This window comes from Euprymna scolopes, chromosome 23 (genome assembly GCF_053919585.1).
Source record: "Euprymna scolopes isolate OS-2025 chromosome 23, ASM5391958v1, whole genome shotgun sequence".
In the NCBI taxonomy this organism is placed as follows: domain Eukaryota; kingdom Metazoa; phylum Mollusca; class Cephalopoda; order Sepiida; family Sepiolidae; genus Euprymna; species Euprymna scolopes.
Genome location: NC_136504.1, coordinates 17035579 through 17058569, shown reverse-complemented (window position 1 = coordinate 17058569; position 22991 = coordinate 17035579). Strand labels below are relative to the sequence as shown.

The 22991-nt window shown below is 30.3% G+C and overlaps 1 protein-coding gene across 5 annotated transcripts in view; it reads right to left on the bottom strand.

Moving 5' to 3' along the window:
* The window catches only part of LOC145245777 (uncharacterized), a 550409-nt gene that overhangs the window by 525912 nt on the left and 1506 nt on the right, over positions 1-22991 (bottom strand). The window contains exon 1 of one of the 5 annotated variants that reach the window (XM_080107392.1): positions 9936-10068. The exons of the other annotated variants lie outside the window; for them this stretch is intronic. The gene's annotated coding sequence lies outside the window, so the exon portion shown is untranslated. Of the gene's footprint in view, positions 1-9935; positions 10069-22991 lie in introns of those variants that run through there. 5 annotated transcript variants of the gene reach the window in all.

Sequence of the window (22991 nt, the reverse complement as noted above, 5' to 3'; positions counted from 1 at the left end):
TAGTGTTTGTTATAGTAATAAAAATTATTATACACTTTGTATTAAAAACTATAAAATGGATATTTGTTAAGAAAAATGGATTATTCATCTTTTCAAGTAACTAAAAATTAGATTTCATACAAAATTCATTACAAAAACAATGAAGTTTTACAAATAATATTAGATCCATGTCAGACAATCACACAAAGATTAAGCTCAAAATCCGAAATCAAACGTTTTCTTTGCATACTGCAGAACACAATCTGGTTATTTTCTTTAAAAGATTGATCTGGTTGTCCAAAAACACACGTTATGCCATATTGTTAGTGGTTTACCCATTTTTTTTTTTTAACACTCATCATCCCTTCTTGACTTGCACTAACTTTATCTTGTGTTCCATTTTGCATTTAACTACAAGAAATAAGTTGACTTGTATTCAGTTGTGAATTAGAGTTCGAAATGGTACACTTTGCTTAATCTTGTTAAAACTCAGCTTGTGTCTTTCAATCATAGGCATGTCTCTTTTTCCGAGATTCTCATGGATGGCTTTGCTCTTAAGAAATCGACTCAGAAACCTCTTGGTCTTTCTCATTAATTTTTTCTTGAAGTTCATATATTAGAGTCATCGTTGTTTCTGCTTCTCATAAGGTTGTTTCTCTCTAGCATTCTAAACACTTTCTCACACCCGACGCTATTCTCTATCTCTATGAATCTACTATAAGACCATTTATGGAGTATTGTTATATTTGGGCTGGTGAATATTTGTCCCATTTGACACTTCTTGATAAGGTGCAGAAATGCATATATAATTTGATTGCCCCTCCCCCTTCTCTGCAACCTTTCTCTCTTACTAACATGTTACTAGACTCAATCTTTTCTAATAAATACTATTATGGTGTGTATTCTTCAGAATTGTCTAATCTATTCACCGCTTCCTTTGTCTAATGGTTTCCATCAATTCACTGTTGTGACACCTCATTGTAATACAACTTCTTATTTCATTAGTTTCTTTACAAGAACTTCAGATTTGTGGAACTCTCTTCCTACCTCTAGTCTTTCCAAGATTAAAGTCAATAGGCATCTCCTGTCTTTGTCATCTTTCATGCTTATTAGCTCCTTGTATAACGTGACGTCATGCTTTGTTTGGAGCAATTTCCATTGCTCATTATGTTCTTTTGAAAAACATTTTTTTTTTTTCATTGTTCTGTCTGCCCATTTGATTGGACAGACAGAATATATAACACTTCTGGCAGTACTTATGAGTTGAATCTCTGCTTTCAGCTGACATGATATGTAGCTTGCAGTGAGAACTAGAAGCTGACATATAATTATGAAATCTTCCTGAACATAAACAATTTCTATAATTAACATGTTTGACAGCAGTTCACCTAAAACGTCAGGAATAAAAAACATTTTTTTTTATAAGTCTTTAAAACTCTACACCCTTCAAGAATGGGGTGAATCCTAATAAAAATGCTGAAATATTTAAAAACCAATTAAAAAGATGAACAAACCTTAAATGTTCAAATATAGCAAGAATGTTCATGTTATCAGCAGCAGCAGCTACAATTCAGTGTTTTTAAGACTTAAAAAGGAAGCTAGTTTAAACAGGGCACAAAACAAATCACATCACAACCATTGTGAAAACAAAACATCTGAAGAGCTGCAAATAAACACCAATGGCTGATCGATAATACATCAGCCAGAAATAAAACCTTGAAGAAAGCAAATTCTGTTTTTCTTTTGAATGCATCAAAGCATGATAATCTTATAAACTGGCAGTGAAACTCGGACTTCAGTTGGAATCAAAACAAAAGGCAAAACTTGTTTAGCAAAAGGTTTTTTAATGCTCAATTCATAACTTCTATCGCAATCCAGTGCAACAAGATACTATAAAAGTGTGTGCGTATGATGGTATTTTCCGGAAAAGCTGGTGTTGCTGGGGACTGATTGAGAAATCTTATGTTTTTTTGTACTCGGTTCATAAAATCATACAATCTTTCATTTTTAAATTTTACAAGCAGAACCCGTGTACTGGCGTTGCCTGGTAGAAAAATGGTAGAAACTATAGCAGATTCCGTAAAGGACATCTCCCCCACCCTCATAAACAAAGTAAACTATAATTATTTGGCACATTATCACATGAGAGTCACGTAAAATAATGATTTTGGATAAAGTATTAGAGACTTTATTACATAGAAATATTATTTATTGAAAATTTGAAAGCTGAAAGAAAGTTAGACAGAATTGTTGTAGCAGAAAACAAATGATTAAAACCTTTCACATGAATAAAAAGAAAAAGTGTTAAAAAGTAAAAAGTAAAAATAAGAATTTTAATTTTTTTTTTATTTATTTATGAAAAATAATGAATGAATATAAAAAAATATTTAATTTTTGAATAACAAAGAACAAATAGCAATCAAAAATAGTTTTACAATGTATTTAATTTGTTTAAATTTTTTAAAGAAATATTTATATTTTTGTTGTAATAAACCAATGCTCATGACTAAATGCTTCTTAAAGGATGTTTTTTTTTTCTTTTTTTATTCGGGAATTACCACTTATCAAGTCCCAAAGGCCACTCGAGGATGAGAGTTACTGTGATTTCATTGGCTCAGTGTTAGGGCACCTTTCAGCATGTTATGTAAACGTGCCCAGAAAATTCCAATGATAGCACAAAATCCTTATTCTGCAAAAATACAAATTTAATGAATATCGACGTACAAATTTATTAATTAAGGTGACCAAAATAGGAAATGCTTTATTAGTTTAAGAATGAATTGAAAGGAAGTCATCGTCCATGCTCCCTCACCATAACGTCAAAGCTGTAATTGTTGTCATAATTTTTTATTCTAAGATAATTCATTAAAATTATGGACACTAAAATGTAATGGGCTTTTAATAGAATCGCCAACAAAATGGCAAAAAGTAATTCTTCCACAGACTTAAATAAGTATTTTGTGTGAAAAAAAAGTATTTTAAATTCTCTACATTTAAAATGCAGCATTGTTGTCGCTACCACTGAAGAAGCGTGGAGCCTTTATTTGCTGTTTTTAAGAATATATTCTCGAATCTGAAATCTAATTAGAATAATCAACAAAACGGCAAAAAGAGTTATTTTTCTATAAAGTCTGAAAATTATTTTGTTTTACCTTTTGTTTTCAGTGATGAAACAGAAAGAGATGATTGTTGCTTTTTCATTCAAGTAAAACAATGTTTAGCCCATAAATACACGTCAATATTAAATGATAGAAGTGAAATATATATATATATATATTTATAGAAGAAAATGTACCCAACAAAATTTTATTATGCACAAATAGCTTTTAAAAAATATAGAAAAAAAATTCTTATTAAAATTCATTTTCGTCGTTTGTTCATAATTTTGTATAAGAAAAAGAGGAAACAAAATTCTATGCAAGTTTAGTTTGTAAATAAATGTGTTCCTTTAAACAGGATTTTTATCAAAATTGTTTACTTTATGATATATTCAACATAAACACTAAAACAGTAAACATATTTACATGAAGATGAATGTTAAAAACTGGACTTGTATGTTTAACAGTAGTTATGGACGCTGCTACTTGTCAATGTGAAAGTTAAAAATTAACATATACTGATTCAACGGTTCATCGATGATCTATTACTATAAGAAATATGTGTCCATTTATACTTTTATTATCTTTTAGATCATTAAAAAAAAAAAAAAAAAATTGAACTATTGAAAAGATTAAACTTTTTCTTCTAAACTCATAACTTTATTCATTTAACTTTATTTCCCCCCCCCCCGATTTTTTTATTTGTTTGTTCAAGTAGTTTTGTGATCGAATTTTCATTAAAACAAGGTGATTCAATATTATGAAACTGTTCTGCGACATTCCAGAATACAAAATTTAAAAATAAAAAAGGAAAGCATATAAAATGTTAAAAATAACGATCCTTTATTTACTTAATATTGATCCGGTGTGTCTAAACAATACGTAAACACACTGGATATATAAAGCTGAAATTTGGTAGGAGTTATCTAAGCAGATGATGTTTATGGTATTAATAATGCCTTGTCATATTGATCCGGTGTGTCTAAACAATACGTAAACACACTGGATATATAAAGCTGAAATTTGGTAGGAGTTATCTAAGCAGATGATGTTTATGGTATTAATAATGCCTTGTCATCCATTTTATCAGTAAGTAATGCATTGGCCACTTCCTTTTGGTATTTTTCATCTTGATACAACAAAAATTGTCTGCTTATCAGACGTATATAAACTTGAACAATTTTATGAATGATACTCTATGTAGATTTACTTAGAGTGTTATTTTTATCTTTTACACGAAGAAATATGGAACACGCCATCTAAATTTTCTAAATCCATAGTAATTGTGAAATTTCTATCATCTACAGATGCAAAGGGCCAATGGCAAAAATAAGCTAAAGGCGAGATAAATTTTCCAACCTGAGGAGTCAACGATCCCCTAAGTAATTTTGCAATCAAAAAAAAAAAAAGGGGGGGGGTCATTCTTTTATGCATATCGTCAATTGTTTTGAAGTATAAAGCAAACAAAACAAATCTAGCCGAGACATGAAGAAAAAAAAAGATAGGAAGAGGAAAAAAAGAGATGAAGATAAAGAAAAATAAAATTAGCCAAACGTTAAAAAAAATTACATAAATAGTTCTAGCGATTTAACAGAAATCAGATTATACTTAAAGCTTTATTATTATTCAAAGAAAAAAAACAGACGGTTCATATCCTTGGTTTTCATATTTTCTATGCATCAAATTATTTTTTACTTCTTTGAATTAATTTAGGGTTTGGTTCCTTACACAGATTAAAGGTTCCATTATAAACTTATGCTGTGACAGAAATTCCAGTAAAAATTACAAATCGAAGAACTTTAATATTTCGCTTTTTGATAAAAACTAGGCACCGCCAAAACTGGAGGGGGGGGGGCAGGTAAGTACTTTTTGACGGACTGTCTTTTTAAAAATCTACCAAAAATCAGGTAATTATCCAATCAATACGAAATTTTCAATGATTATTAAGAGAAGAATGAACTTTATAACAGTGTACTTATTTTTCATAAACGACATTTATATATATATATATATATATATATATATATATTTGCTTGCAATCCCCCCCCCTTGTTTTGAGGGGGTTCCAAATATTCTTAAAATAATCATCTGAAACTAAACAAAACATATTGTCTTGTTGTAAGGGACAGGATTATAGATTAAAAAAAAAAAACTTGTTTGCATACCTTACTTTGACGTCTGAATATCAGAAATTCGATTGTGTTTAATTATTCCGCTTTTGAGTTTTGAAGTGAATATGTTAAGTAAAATAATTAATTGAAGTTAAGCAAAACAAAACAAAAAAACAATTTTTTTTAATATTTATACGAAAAAAGCCATTTTAAAATCTTTGATAAATAAATAAACAATTTTTTTTTAGCGAGCCGAATAATGCACGACCATTATTAAACAGGGAATGCTTTGAAGAATCGATACAAAAAAAAAAAAAAAAAAAAATCGATAAATATTGTACCCTTTGTGTTAAAAATATCATTTTTTCGATCCCGTTTGAAAATGTTTGCCGCCTTTCGACTACGGTGGACCAAACGCACTGAAATAATTTTTTTTATTTAGCTTTAAATTGCCCCCCCCCATTTTGGGGAGCCTGGCCCCCACACACATGCATATTAAAAACCAAACTCATACAAATGGTCACCCATCTGGTACTGACCAGCCTCAGCATTAATAATACATTGAAATTTTCGTCACTGAAAAATCTTGCCTGTTTCCCACCTGACTACAACTTGGACGTCTTCAAGTCCAACATAAACAAACTCCTGACAAACCGCCCCCTTAAGTAAGACACTATCAAAACCCCCAATACAAATGATTACTACGATACTATCTCATTGATTACTGTACACGCAATAACCCTTATCCCTGAGTGGCCTTCAGGCCTTGATAAGTGGTGACCCCCATGTAAAAAAAAAATAAAATAAAATAAAAAAAAAGTTTTTTTTGGCCGGTTTGGTCTTCCATAGTTTGCTTTTTATCAAGTACAAATGTAAACATTGTAATCACATCAATGCGAAGTAACTGATTGCCTATATGAATAAGTGGAATTATTTGAAATCCAGATACTTATAATATTTTTGCATATTCTCATAGAAAATCACCCTAAATCTTAGACAAGAAATAAACAAATTAATTCTTTCAAAAACCTTTCTTTTTTTTTTCTTTTTTTTAACTATTTATATACGTTTTTTGTGCAAGACAAAAAATGTCAATTGTTAACTTTTAAAATTTAATTAAAAATAGTAGAAAAAGTTTTACATTATTCTGCTTTCTATATGATAAAATTCAGGGTTTTATCTTTCTGAAAAAAAAAAAAAAGTTACTCAGAAATAATGGATTTTAATAAATGTAATTTCGTTTTAAAAAACAACAACTTGATTTTTCGACCATTTTTGGCGGTGTTTAATAAAAACTCAAAGTAAATCTTTCGATTGAATGACAGATAAAAACACTAGACATTACGTCAACAAACATGACAATCAAAGTATCAAATTCACTTAAATATAAAACACAATCTGGTTTGGCATAGTCGATACAAATGCAGAGTTTAGTTCTATTGAGCTACTACATCAATTTCACTAATATTGTTAAAAAAAAAAAAAAAAAAAAAAGCAGGAGTCTATAAATTCTTCTTCCAACTATGGATTTTAAATAGTAAGGTAGACTAGATACCCAGACCTTGGCTTGTCAATTAATCTAGGAGAAACCCATAAATAACACCAGTCTCTCTCTGCTTATTCTGGCAGGGTTTCCAATTGTCCCAGACTTCTGGCCACTAAACTCTAGTAATACCAGTTTAAAAAAAAAAAAAAAAAGGTGCAACTGGAGATTGTATAACTTCATGCATGATTCCTTAAAGGGTGTGTCCATGGTTTCTGAAGAAAGTATCTTACATAAAAAGGCCTATCATAAAGTACACGAGATGTTGGATGATGTTACCCAACGGAAAAAGGAGCCTACCTGCTCTTGATTTTTTTTATGTACATTTGTTTAAAGATTTTAAGTTTTAAGTGCTCGAAATCTGATACAAAACACTGAGGTTGTATGAAAAGAATGCTTTATCATTTTTTATAATAATATTGAAGATTGAAAAAGAGAGAATTCAATATTCTTGATTTGACGGCACATCGATTCTTTTAATGGTGTTTTTAATGTTGAAACAATTATTGGAAAGGATTCATTGTATACGAATAATTGAACTCTGGCAATTTTACTTAGAGTTAAAGGATATTTTAACACACAAATAACAGACTTAATAGGATTTGATTTAGCAGAGTTCATCCCATAGCCTGTGACAGTATCTATTAAGCTAATCTCACACACCAATATGTTTTTTTAAAAAGGTAACATTCTTTATATTCAATATAAAACGAACCAGATTTTTTTCTGTTTATCGATCAGAATATCGTTTAAAAAAAAATTGCATTTTGAAAGTAAATCGCAATAGTTTTAAAACTGTATTTTTAGTTTATGATCACAACTGAACCCATGATACACGACTTTGGCTTATGAACATATTTTCTGCCAGTTTAAAGGCGTCAAAATCACGTTGGAATTACTCACAGCCACAAAGTGAAAATAAATAGTAATAAGTAAAGAAACTTTAAACAAATAATGCAGCAGATTCACATGTATCACGGTGAAGTTGATAAGAAATCTCACCAGTTATTTATCTCGATGATAATAAACAAGCAGTTTATTTTTAGTAGAGTAATAAAAAAAGACAAAAAAAAACTTCTATAGAATGTTTGTTATTCGACTCTGCGTTGACTAACGACCTTTTATTCAATATAAAAATACTCTTTACACTATTTTTCCTCTTCACTTTATATAGTATATATCATCCATTTGCAAAACAAACAACGGAGCTAAAAAAAAAAAAATGTTTGTTCACCCACACCGCAACATCATCTGGTGGATTCCCAGAGGTAGAGGGGGCGATGGGTAATGACAAGAAAATTAGTACAATCTGCTGGCAACGGTAAGAACAATTAACAAGCTCATGTACTTCAAGAAGCGAGCAGTTCAGGTCACTAACTACCCAAGATTGAGAAGAGTCGAGAATAATATTCCAGAAATCAATTATTTCCTTTCCCTTTCTGGTTTCTCGGACAAAGCATAATTACAGATATTTTGGTTCTTTAATATGACAGAGATGCATTATGCAATATGCATGAGAAAATTATTGTTTTAGAAGCCACAACCCGGTCTTATGGCTAAGATCAAACTAGTATCTGCTGTTTCTGGATCACATGCTCCTAGGCATTAACTTCTCTATTCATGCTTGTCACTCTTGGGAGAGTGATAACAAGACTATACAGGCATTTATTTTTCTATACAGGGTGCAGCAATAAAAACTTGTGTCCAATTTCACCCTCGTGGGGATGCAAGTGAATATAAAGACTTTTAAAGACTTTGGCAAATCATGATATAGTAAACAAGTCGGCCATATTATTCGAGTATCAATAGAAAAGAAAATGGCAGAAATGTGTTTACTTTGTGAAACTGTTAATTAGAAAATAATTGAAGTGTAAAGGCAAAAATTATTGTTCATATCAAATAACAGCATTATACTTTCTGTTACTTAATAAAAAAAAAAAAACAGGACATGGAAGACTTACTGTGAAAGAAAAAAAATGCAAATTATATAAAAGTTAAGGTCTGAGAATGCTATTTGAGAAAAAAAAAAACAAACAAAAAAAACTGATAATTGAATCAACTTTTACACAAAACTTTACAACTAAGATGAATAAAAATTTTAAAATAAAAAAATATGTAAATCCAAGTGAAAAGAAAAAAATTTCAGTGAAAAATCTGATTAAATAAAAAAAAAAAATTTCATTGTAAAAAAGATTTTAACTTGAGATATTAACTTGACAAATTAACAATGAAGGAAAACCCGAGATTGTCAGTTGGATGATAAATATTATGAGAGGCTTAAAAAAAAAAAATTAAAAAAAAAAAAGTGAATGGCAGAAAATATTGATTACTTAAAGACGATTCAACAAGTATTTGTTGATATTGGACCTCAAGATGCACTGTTGTAGTTTGTAAGGAAGACATCCTGTGTCAATGTGTTCAAAGATAGGAAGTTTCTGGGAAAAAATTCTGTTCATAGAAATTCGGTTTAGTTTGGGGGAGAGAAGAAAAGAACTGTGGAACTCTCTTCCGTTTGCCTGTTTCCCTCCTGACTACAACTTGGAGGTCTTCAAGCCCAAGATAAACAAGTTCCTGATAAAGTGCCTTACTTAAGGGGGCAGTTTATCAGATCTCCATTACTAACGATTACTACGATATTGTCCCATTGATTACTGTACATGCAATAACTCTTATCCCCGAGTGGCCTCCGGGCCTTGATAAGTAGTGACTTCCATATATAAAAAAAAAAAAAAAAATGCTTTGCTGTGATTGTAAAACAAGTTCTTGCTACACACGTAACACTGATCACATTAACAGATTTACTTTTTAGCAAAAAGAAAAGGATTATACAATTCTCTGGTGTGTTTTTATAAGTTTTTTTTTTAGAAATTAGTTTAGAAAATAGTAAAGAAGGATTTAATCAAAGAAAGTCAACCTACAGAAATATTTTAGTAAATATTATGGTTATTAGTACACACGGCGCCCAAAAATGGTAGAAAAATCAAGTTGTTTTTTTAAACCAATTAAAATCTATTAAAATCCATTATTTTTGAGCACCTTCCTTTTTCCAGAGCAAGCAAAATTTTTATCTACAATCCTTACTTTATAGTTTGTTCAGTTTCGGTGATTATTTTAAGCATATTTAACCACAAATAAGGAGGGGGGGGGCAAAAAAAATATATATATATCTCGGAAAAAAAAAAAAAGAAAAAAAAAGAGGCATACCGTTATAAAGTTCATTCTCCGCTTAATAATCGGTGAAAATTTCGTATTGATTGGATAATTATTTGATTTTTGGTAGATTTTTAGAGACTCCATCCAAAAATACTTACTCTCTCCTTCCGTTCTGGCTGTGCCTAGTTATTAAGGAAGATGGAGGAGTGTAAATCATCAGGCAACGGGTATTAAGATTTCAATTTTGAAATGGCCCAACCCAAAAAATTTAAAACTTTCATTACTTCAATTTCTTTATTTTCAAAACACTTTGCTTGCTTTTCTTTTGATTGGTTTAAAAGTAGATTAGCTCTATTTAGAAGCTTCAGGAAAAGGTTTAAATAATAAACTGTTAATTAAAATAGATTAGGGGAAGGAAGGCGAAGGTTAAGAGTATAGTCAAAAACAGATATATGCCGATGTTGAACGTTTAAAAATTTATAAAAAATAAATGGATAGGAAAGTGAAAAGACATTTATTTTCACACACACACACATATATATATAAGTGAAATTGTGTGTGTGTGTGTGTGTGTGTGTGCGCACATTTCTCTACCAAATTACTGTCAATTTTCAGTCTACAGACTCGAGATTTAACATAAGGAGTATTGAGATTTGGAAAAATCTTTTTAATCGGTTTTCGGACAAAAATTTAGTTGTCAAGGGATCAAAGTTCAATGATTTGACCTTCGAAAACTACTAAACTCCTCCACCAATTTTGGGTCTAAACACTTGAAATTTTAGATTGGACATGGATCGAACTTTAATTTGATTTGAGCACAAAATGATAAATGTTAAGGGTTCAAAATTGGGGTCAGTTAAAAACAATTGACATCTGCGGTCTCTACTAAATTACTCAACCAATTTCTGGTCTAAACATTTGAAATTTGACAAAGTGTATCCAGACATAGGGCAAGCTTTTTAATAATTTTTTAGCCTAAAATTTGGCTGCCAAGGCGTCAAAGTTCAATAGATTTGACCTTGCGGCCTCTAGCAAAGTATTCAGCAAACTTTTGGTCTAAACATTTGAAATTTAACATAAATGGTATTCAGACATGCAGCAAGCTTTTTAATCAGTTTTTGGGCGATAATTAGGCTGCCAAGAGCTCAAAGTTAAAAGAGTGGACCTTTGCAGACGCTACCAAACCCCTCCGCCAATTTTGGATCTAAACACTTGAAATGTTAGATGTAGGTAATCTGAACTTATATATATATATATATATATGTACATAAAGTTATGAACAGTACATAGGGGCTCCAAACAAAGCCAGGCTTAACCGCTAGTATATATTTGGTTTTTGTTTGATAGAAAGAAATCCAACAGAATGCTCAGTTATTGAGTAATAAGAGCATCATATTTATTTATTAATAATCTTACAGAAGACCAGGTCAAATCAATATGGTACTATAGGTTTCAAGGCAAAAGTGTGCCGAAATCAAAAATTTATGTTTTGTTGGGCTTGTTTATATTTAAAAACTAGCTATCTTCAACCATATTTGATTTTGAAGCTGCGCAACGTTAATTTTCAATGTGAGTCCACTACAGGAAACCTATGGTACCATGTTGATTTGACCTGATCTTCTGTAACATTAATATACTAGCAGTTCAGCCCGGCTTTGCTCGGTCCCTATGTACTGTTCATAAACTTGTCCTACATGTGAATACACTTCATGTAAGATTTCACATGTTTAGACCAAAAATTGTCTGAGTAATTTCATAGAGACTGCAAAGGTAATTTTTTTAAATTTTGACCCTTTAAAATTTATTATTTTAGGCTCAAATCAAAATAAAAAGTGTTACTCATGTCCAAGTTACCTACATGTAAAATTTCAAGTTTTAGACACAAAATTTGCAGATAAATTTGGTAGAATCTGCAAAGGTCAACTCTTTCAACTTTTGTCCGCCAAATTTTCACCCCAAAACTGATTAAAATGCTTGCTGCATGTCTGAATACCCGTTATGTATAAATTTTAAATGTTTAGACCTAAAATTGGCTGAGTAGTTTGTTAGAAACCGCAAAGGTCAAATCTTTTGAACTTTGACAGCTTAAATTTTTGCCCCAAACTGATTAAAAAACTTGCCCTATGTCTGAATACACTTTATTTAAAATTTCAAATGTTTAGACTAGAAATTGGCTGAGTAATTTGGTAGAGACCGCAGAGGTAATTTTTTTTTAACTTTGACCCCAATTTTGGCCCCTTAACTTTTATTTTTTGGGGCTCAAATCAAATTAAAAAGTTTGATCTGTCCAAGTAACCTACATTTAAAATTTCGAGTGTTTAGACCCAAAATTGGTGGAGGAGTTTGGTAGAGTTTTCAAAAGTCAAATCGTTGAATTTTGACCCCTTGACAGCCAAATTTCTGTCTGAAAACTGATTAAAAAGATTTTTCCAACTCTCAATACTCCTTATGCCAAATCTCAAGTCTGTAGACCAAAAATTGACCAACACACACACAGAGACATTTTCACTTTTATAGATATATAGATATCTCATATATATATATATATATTATAAATAAAAGTGAAATTGTCTGTCTTTGTGTGTGTGTGTGTGTGTACATTTCTCTACCAAATTATTCTGTCAATTTTCAGTCTACAGACTCGAGATTTAACATAAGAGGTATTGAGATTTGTGAAAACCTTTTTAATTAGTTTTCAGCCAGAAATTTGGTTATCAAGGTTAAAATTCAACGATTTGACCATCGAAAACTCTACTAAACTCCTCCACCAATTTTTTGTCTAAACATTTGAAATTTTAGATGTAGGCTACTTGGACATGGATCGGACTTTTTAATTTGATTTGAGCCCAAAATATGTTAAGATGTAAAAATTGGGGTCAAAATTTAAAAAATTTTTGACATCTGCGGTGTCTACCAAATTACTCAGCCAATTTTTGGTCTAAACATTTGAAATTTTACATAAAGTGTATTCAGACATAGGGCAAGCTTTTTAATTGGTTTTTGAGCGAAAATTTGGCTACCAAGAGGTCAAAGTTGAAACAGTGGACCTTTGCAGACGCTACCAAACTTCTACACCAATTTTGGGTCTAAACACTTGAAATTTTAGATGTAGATTACCTGGACACGAGTCAAACTTTTTAATATATATACATACATAAGCACATAAAGTCATGAACAGTAATATAGGACGTGAGCAACGTACTCGAAAACGTAGGGTTATTAGTCTTCCTCGTTAACCATAACAGACAGTAAAATCAATGAGTTGGTAATAAAGTTAAGAATCATAGGAGTCGGCGCAGAAATGAAATGAAACTTTTAAACCTGGCTAAGGGCCAGTTAAGCTTTCTGCTTTCTGTTGTGGTATTTATTTGCTTCCCACGAAAGCAAATTAGAGACAGGGTCATTTATTATGTGGGGAAAAACCAACTCCCCAAAAAAGGGGGAACTCTGATAGTCTCCAAATAAATAGTAATTGTCTCAGTATGAAGGGTGTCCCCTACATCGACCGAGGACCAATTACAGAACAGAAAGCCAAGCGGTTTTGTTTGCTTTGATTAGTTTTGCTTTATTTATATGAAAAAGACAAAAACTCAAAACGAGGGAATGTTTTTAAAAATCGATAAAAAAAAAAAGAAAAGAAAAGATTCAGACGATGTCCTTTGCAAATCTGAGATATTACGATCTAGGAAGTATAAGAAAAGTTCTCCCGGAATCTAACTGACGCGAGAATCCCCACCAAAAAAGCATTTCACAGACATACACAAACGCTCGTGTCCATTTTGCCTTTTATATATTAGACTAGACTGAGTGCCCAGATGTTTGGAGGTACGTGTTGAGCAATAAAAAAAAAAATTAAAAAAATGTGGTAGTAGGCAAGCAAGCTCAAACCCATACCACGAAGGAGGAAAAGGTGAAAAAAAAACAAACAAACAAAAAAAAAAAACATGACGTCTCTTCTGTTGCGTCCATCGCTAAACCAGAAATTGCAAAGGCTAGCCCAATCAGAAAGAGGGGATGACTTTCAAAAATATTGGCGAAAAAAAATGACCCCTCCCTGTAGAAAAGTGCCCAGTTTGTTTTTGGTCAATTTTTCAATATTTGTCATTCAAAGGATTGCTCTTAAAAATAGATAATGATCTTGTGAAAATCCGTCCCCTCTGTCGAAAGTTTTAAGCAGACATACATGCATACATACATGATTTATATTATAGACTAGCAGGGAGGGGATGGGGGGGTACCCGGCATTGCCTGGGTGTTTGGAGGTGTGTGTGGTCACCCGGGTGTTTGTGTCGGGGGGGGGGGGATAAAAAAAAGTTTTGGTAGGTAAGTATGAAGGATCGAACCCGAACCCTTGAGGCAAAGTTGGAAATTAAAGTGTGAAAAAAAAAAAAACGTGCAACGCTAACCACTGGACCACCACAAAATACTAACGGAAACACGTTTGAATTTATTTAACTATTTAGAATTGGCAGGTGCCCATTTTAATGACTTAATGAGGTCAACTTTGACTGCGGGGTAGTATTTTATTTACTGCGGGGTAGTATTTTATTTACTGCGGGAACGCTTTTTTTATTTATTTATTTTTTTTTGTTTCCCCAAGATGTTGGAGGAGAAACCAGCTCCCCATAACAAGGGGATTGTCCAAATTGAATAGCAATTGTCTGATACAAGGAGAAACTCCCCATTGATCAAAGCTGATTGCTTTCGGACATTTCCGGCGATAGCGACTGGAAATATACCGTCAGAATCAGTTCCGCTTTTATTATACGAAAAAGCCTAATCCACATGCGGCGAGCAGAAAATGTTGAATATTTATATTTTCAAAGTCGAGCAAATTAAATAGACAGGCGACCCTCGTTAACTCGTAGATATTATCATTTAGACGTGATATAAAAAGTTTTAAGAAGAAGTGAGTCGACCGATTGCTTCTCGGAAAGAAGCCTTTCTCGGACATACACAAAAAGCGAACATACATACACACATTTTCGCTTTTCTATTTATAGATGGTTTCCATATTGTATTAAATTCTCTACTAGGTCTGCTTAGTAGGTGATTGGTGTCCATCATATATGCTGCTGCTGCTTTGAGACATCTTACTCTCCACCCTTCTCTGTTAGAGAATAGATGATATCCAACCAAGATAAATACAATTTGGGTGAAACCAAGGACAAAATATTGAAAGTGAGGAGTGAGAATCTTTGAGGATCTTTACTACCAGGAATAGAGGTAACTCATTCACTCAACTAGCTAAGACTAAGAGGCTAAACTTATCCAAAGGACTGGGGGTCCAACAGGACCAGGAACTGTGTGCGCCATGCTCAGACAGGGAACTCATCCTCTTTCATATACACAAAAAGTATTTACAACAAATAACTTCAAGTATATTAAAACTACAACTTTTTGCAAAACAGTATTTCAATCATAATTCAAATACTTTAACAAAATTTAAACATTAATTCAAACATTAAAAAAAATTATCACAAATTGAAAAACAGCTCAAAATTTGAAATTTAATATTTTCCATATTATAAAATTATCAATCAGTAAATCTTTTTTCTAAGTCTCCATTGAAGTCCAACATTGTCAATTGCTTAGTATTGGCAGGGGTTAAATTTTCACGTTTTTTATTCATTAAATGTTTATATTGAGAAAATGAATGTTCAACGTCCACACTAGTAACAGGTATCCATATGACTTTATCAGCAATCTGTTTTAGAAGAGGAAACTTGCTCTTATTTGCATTTCAAAATGCTGGTATATTAAAAGGATTTGGTAAGTTTTCTTTGCTGTTTACATAAATTTAGAATTCTTCTACAAGTTCAGTAGAAGGATTTTGAAAGTCTTTAATAGCTGCAATTGTATCGATATTGTGATTTATACAGGGTAGTTGTCTTGAATCAAATATACGAGCCGCATTGTAAAAGTTATATACGGGTGGGCTTCCAGGTAATTATTCAATTTAATAAAAAATTGGCTGAACAATTCTTGGAAGTTTGAGATAACTCTCTTCCTTTCTGCAGTTTTTAGTTCCGACAGAAGACGTTCAGTTTCAAAAGGCAAATATTAATTTTGATATACCAGCATGTAAATACTTTTTCACATCTTCCATCATATTATAAACAACACAAGCAAGTGGAGATTTAGTTTCTTCTAATCTTGTCAAAGCTTTTATTAAACGTGTGCAGTTCTCTGTCATAAAATACAGATTGAAGCGCAGATTAAGGAAAGAGGCATGATGTAGTCGATCATCATCTACGTATTCAAGAATTCTCTCTACTGCAAGGCCATGACTCTTTTCTTGCTTAAAGAATCCTTCATAAAATTGTATGAAAGATGAGTGATATCTGGCAGCATTAAACCAGGAATTCCATTTGGTTGCCACGGAGACACGGAGACACGGGGTAGTTTCACTTGTTCTTTAGGCAAATAATTTTCAAGCCATTTCAAATATTGTTTTTTTGACTCGGCTTTCTAAAAAACGCTGATTTAATGAAAGTAGTGAGCTGGGTAACATTATTAAATTTGAGAATACTTCACCAACTAGATTTAAAATGTCTGCCAAACAACACATGGTAGCTGTTGTTAAAGATGTTTGTTAAGACTTCTCTATGAGCTTTTTTACAATAGGCTGCCGAATCTGTTAAAAAAGCAAGGATCTTTTCATATTCTATGTCAAAATGAGTTTATAACTCGGACACACGTTTGACTTACTGTTTAATGATTGCATTCCGACAGGGTAACACCATCAATAAGAAATGACTCACCATGAATGTTTGCAACAATATTTAAAATGCTGTCGTCACGACAGTCTGTTGTTTCATCTGTTATGATACGAATCCATTCATTCGCAAGCTTCGCTTTTAAAGCAGCAAAATGACAAGCAAATAATTTTGGAAGATGAAGCTCCCTAATACAATTAAAACTTGGATTAGAGCCACCTTCCTTAAAGTATTTTAGTAAAAATGGTCTCTTATCAATTTTATGAAGAGGAATGTCCGATAAAGTGCACATTTTTAAAAAATCCAGAATAAATTCATCTCGTTTGTCTTTACTTTTGAACATTGTTGTAATTGTCTTCTGTTTCACTTGAGATGATTCAAAGATTTTTTTCTGATATGAACTTTTGATTTAATGTGGTCTTTGATTGTATCAATCCTAAAAATATCGACACAGCAACCTTTTGATCATCTACCAGATGTGACTGCAGAATTTGATGGGGGAGAGGGGGTTTGTTGTAATTCAAATAATTATCTTATCGAAAAACTATTATAGAGAAAGAGCGTTGATTTTTTTTTTTTTTTTTTTTACATAATATTGATTTCCATTTTTATTTACAACTTTAAGGTCAGTGAAATATATAACTATTTTTTAATTGTTTAAACACTTCAGCTTTAAAAAATGTTGCAATTTTTATGGGCCTAAATTTGTTTTAAGTTTTCGTAACATGAAATATAGGGGGAAGGGGGTGGGACACCTAAAAAAAAATATTTTTCATATATTTAACGAAACCTACTTTTAATATGCACGTTAAATTATGAATCAATAAGCATCGAAAATTCCATGGCAATCTGACCATTAGTTAATCTTTGCTAGATTTTTCAAACATGGGCATGTTGACGGCTTTAAAATAATCACTACATAAGAACGTTGTTTTATTGCGTCGATAATGTAAACATGATTTTAGTCTCGCGTTTTCAATATTTTCATATGCTGTAAAAAAAATTAAACTATTAGTTTATTTGAAGCTTCTTTTAAATGATACATTGATAATAGTAAATTAAATTACAGTTACATATAGGGGTGTTAAATCTGGAGGTACCTATTATACTATTGCAGAATTGTTTGCTCATTAAATTATTAATTGAATTAAATTGTTATAGAACTATAATTTGATGGTTATTGAAACGTTCAGCGACAGCCATTTTAAAGTTAAAAACACAAAAAATAAAATAACGTTTGGTATACGTTATTAATTTTCATTTTAAGGAGTTCGACTTTAAACTTATTCTGTACTTTGCTAAAAATTAAATTACAAACTTTCATTATATTTTAATATTAATCATAATGATTTAAATCAATTCGCAACTAAAAATGCTGAAAATAAAAAGGTTTAAACATTAAGTGAATTTAAAAAAGGAATTTGAAATTACAAAGTGACAATCAGCTGACAGACTTTTGTAATTCTTATCTGTTCACGAATTCCTTGGCGAATTCTGTAGATTTTGTTTTATTTACATTAGCCAAAATAATTGCATGGTAAGTATAATTCATTTTGGTCATCGAAATATTAGTGTGGTAGTCCGAGTTAAAAGAAATGCCTCTATATAAATTTTAAAATGTTCAAGAGTTGAGCATGGAACAGGGCCACGACCATCGTAAATAAAATCTATTTACAACGGTTGCGACAGGATGCACAGACACAAGTCATTGATTCTTGGAAAACACCGAGTGTGCCTCGATGGAGTTTACTCACATTTATTCCGATTAACAATATCTTTTTACTTAACTTACACACCTCCTACGCAATCAATGACAAGTGCATTCTTGGGTTCCATTCCAAAATTTGAAAATTATAAAATGTAAAAATAAGGTATTACAGTGTACACTGAAGCAAAATAAATAAAAATAAAGTAAATTAGAAACACATTGTTCCTCGGAAAATGCTGGGGTCTCCTTACTGGTTATTAATTTCATAAAAATTACCTACGATGTTGATAGTAATTTTTTAAACAATTTTTTTTTATGTCAACATAAGGTACCGCCCTTTTTGAACAGATTTTGGCACTTGATGACGAGTGTGGACCCTGCGAAAACATTGGTCTATTTAGACATGAAAAACTTTTTCAGGCCAAAATTTAAAAAAGACAAAGAAATTGGCAAATTCATTTTAAACTCCAAATTAATCGAACGTGTTTTCTGTTTTGACTTTTTTTCTTTGAGTAAATTTCATTCATACTTTTATTTTGTGCTTGTTTTTATTTTTATTTTATTTAATTTTAAATTCATTTTTATTTTCTCCAAATATTTTTTTTGTACATTTATAATAATAATAAAAAAAATGCTTACGCAACTATTTGAGTGGACAAAGGACTTTGATTCTTCTTATAATTTAAAGAAATAATTTAAATTATAAGAAGAATCCAAGTCCTTTGTCCAGCCCAATAGTTGCGTAAGCATTTTTTATTATAAATGTACAAAAAAAATTTTTTGAGAAAATAAAAATGAATTTAAAATGAAATGAAATAAGATAAAAATGAATTTAAAATGAAATAAGATAAAAATGAATTTAAAATGAAATAAGATAAAAATGAATTTAAAATGAAATAAAATAAAAACAAATTTAAAATGAATTAAAATAAAAACAAATTTAAAATGAATTAAAATAAAAACAAATTTAAAATGAATTAAAATAAAAACAAATTTAAAATGAATTAAAATAAAAACAAATTTAAAATGAATTAAAATAAAAACAAATTTAAAATGAATTAAAATAAAAACAAATTTAAAATGAATTAAAATAAAATAAATTTAAAATGAATTAAAATAAAATAAATTTAAAATGAATTAAAATAAATTTAAAATGAATTAAAATAAAATAAATTTAAAATGAATTAAAATAAAAGCAAGTTTAAAATGAATTAAAATAATTTGGAAATGAATTAAAATTAAAATAAATTTAAAATAAAAATAAATTTGAAATGAAATAAAACAAGCACAAAATAAAACTATGAATAAAATTTACTCAAAAAAAAAAAAAAAAGTCAAAACAAAACACGTTCGATTAATTTGGAGTTTAAAATCAATTTGGCACTTTCTTTGGCCCTTTTTATTTTTGGCCTGAAAAAGTTTTTCATGTCTAAATAGACCAATATTTGCGCAGAGTCCACACTCGTCATCAAGTGCCCAGATTTTTTTTACTCAAATATGTCCTTTTTATATATTTTAAATCTGAACACAACCAACAAAAATACGATTTAAAAAAATACGTGTTGTGTGCACTGTACTTTGCAATATAACAAAAATGTTTTTAATATTTTAGACATTAAGATTCACTTGACTATATAAATTATAACGTTAGTTCTTGACCACATAGAAAAAGTAACTACATTTTTTTTTTACATTTCCATACTGGACACCATTTTAAAAATAGGGGGGGGGGTTACCCTTCGTGTCTATAGGATCAAAAACTGGTAATCTCCAAGATCAGTGCTCGGAAAAAAAAATAAATAAAAAAAATAGCTACCAGAAGTACGGATACGGTTGATTGTGTAAGGCAACTGATCGGAACGGAGTCACGAAGACACGAAAAACGAACATATATTTCTTAAAAAATAAATAACTTTAATTTTAACACTTCTTATTACGAAACAAAAAATGAAAAACCAAAGAAAAGGCTTCTTGTATTATCAAATCAAATATCTTATTCAGAAAGTTAATTTAGTTTTAATACTTGTGTTGTCACGAAACAAAACAAAATGACTTCAACAAAACAAGAAACAAATATTTTATTATCAAATAATAGGCCAAATATTTTATTCAAAATAATTTACTTTTAACACTTATTTTACGACGAAAAGTCATTCTATTTGTTTCGTGATAACACAAATAAAATAATGTAATAAATTATTTTATATAATAATATTTGATAAGACAAGTGTTATGTTGGTTATAACACAAGTGTCAAAACTAAATTATAAAAATGATAACACAATAAGTGTAAAAATATTTAATATATTATTTCAAAAAGACTATTTAAAGAAATGTTTCGTGGTGATAGCACAAGAAGTGTTAAAATTAAAGTAATTTTTAAAAATAAATATATGGTTTCGTTTTTCGTGTCTCCGTTCCGTTGCTTTGCACAATCAACCGTATCCAGTCCCAATAATTTGATTTTTTTCCAAGCACTGATCTTGGAGCTTACCAAAAAAAAAAAAAAAAACTGTCATAATTATATAGTCAAGTGAACTCTCACTTAAATGTCAGTTTTTCCCCTCTGCCGTAAAAATAATTACTTTTCACTTTTATTTTTTTATGCGGATTATCGTCGATAACAGACTTAACTTTCATATTAGCAGGATTTTTTAAAAAAGTTTATTAATGACTTAACATTTATAGGGAAGAACGACCGCAAAGTGAGGTATCAATTACGTATAACGTTATAATTGAAAATTGATCCCCCACGTTAAAAGTAAAATATAAACTGAAATAAAAACATTTTCCTGCTAATACGAAAGTTAAGTATGTTACCGACGATAATCCGCAGGGGGGGGGGGATAAGAAAACATGAAAAGGAATTATTTTTACAACAGGGGGAAAGCTCATTCAGGTCCGCAGTCAGTTTTACAGAGTGTTGATACTGTTGATGTAATCGCGAAATTAAAATAAAATCTAATTTTTATTTCCCCTGTTGAAAGCATTGAGGGGAAAGGGGTAGAATTTCAACTTAAAACGATGACAAAGATATTAAAATTTTGTCCTAATAAGTTTAACATGTTTGTTCACGTGATTACTTTATTGTAAAACCGAAGGAAAACAGAAAATAGCGCCATTACAAATTCAGTTTAGTATAAAATAAAAATTTAAAATACAAATAAAAAATTAAGATATCTAAATATCAGCAATTTTCAAGTTCACATACATGTGCGTAATTATATATATATATATATATATATATATATATATATATATATATATATATATATAACCACGAATCTGATAATTCCTCACAAGGATGAAACGCGCGAAATTCTGTGTAGCTTAATTGCCATATATATTTTTAAAACTTATTACTTAGCTCAATACGTAAGTAGAACTTGTCGAAGTAAATACTGAAAATATTTACATAAAATTATATATATACGCCATTTTGAAGCTTAATTCATTGTTCTAAGGGAGTCAACTATTTTACTAAGAATTGTAAGAAAAAAAATGATTTTTTTTCAACTACTTTAGAGTTAACTCCCTTAAAACATTGAGTTAAGCTTCCAAATTGCCTAAAGGAGCAGTTAGAATGTACGAGGGTGAATATCTGGCATCCGGTAGGATACCTCATCTACAGTAAGAACAAATATATATGAGAGTCTCTCTCTCTCTCTCTCTCTCTCACAGAGAGTTAATTTCTCTTAATAGATGACCATGACGCAGACGCACAATGAAAGAAAAAATAACGAAATAAACCTGGTTAAAATTGTAAATTGACAAAACTAATCTAGACATTATTATACAATATACATCGACGTAAATTTTGCGATTCAGTTTTCTTTTATAATAAATCTATAAAATTGTGTGCCAGAATTTCTGGTCTACAAACAATTAATTTCGAAATTAGATCCACCACAACGCATTTCCATTTCGTTGTAAACAAATCCGCTTTTTTTCATCTTTTGTCCAGACTTGAAAATTTTATAAGAATTTTTTTAATAAAGCCATTTAAAACTAGATTTAAAATAGGAAAAAAGTTTTTAAGAGAGTTATAAATCAATAATTTTATAAATAAAGATTAAAACATTACCTTAAAATAGGTTTTAAAATAATAATTCGGTAATGTTTACCAATAATTCTATAAAATACCGTAATAAATTTAAATGTCAAAATTCTATTCAAATGATAGGAGGAACTAAACAAAAATGAAAATAAAAAGACTCCCTGGCAATGCCAAACAAATACAATCAGTGATATTTCTGTAGTTTACGGACCGACCGGTCTGAAATAATATTTACAAACCTGTTGTTAAAATGGAGAGGGGGCTTTATTAACTATTAGGTACCTTACCGTAATGAAATAACATTATTTAGAAAGCCATTTTTAAGATGGGGAAGGAAGGGTGTTTTTGTAATTAACTATACTTTCACCTAACAATTTTATAAAAAAAAAAATATATATAGTAAAACTTGAATTTAACTTGAAAATATGGTACTTGTTCAGATAAGGTTGACAAATCGATTTTTTTAATATGTCGTTTTAAGCAAAAAAAAAAAAAATTGTCATGTCGAAAATAGTAATATATCTAAAAATTACGAAAAATCAAGAACAACTGCTATTGTTTTTGGTAAAACAGTTTATCACTATAGACAAATATTAGCTACATGCCATGAACAAGTAATTCGT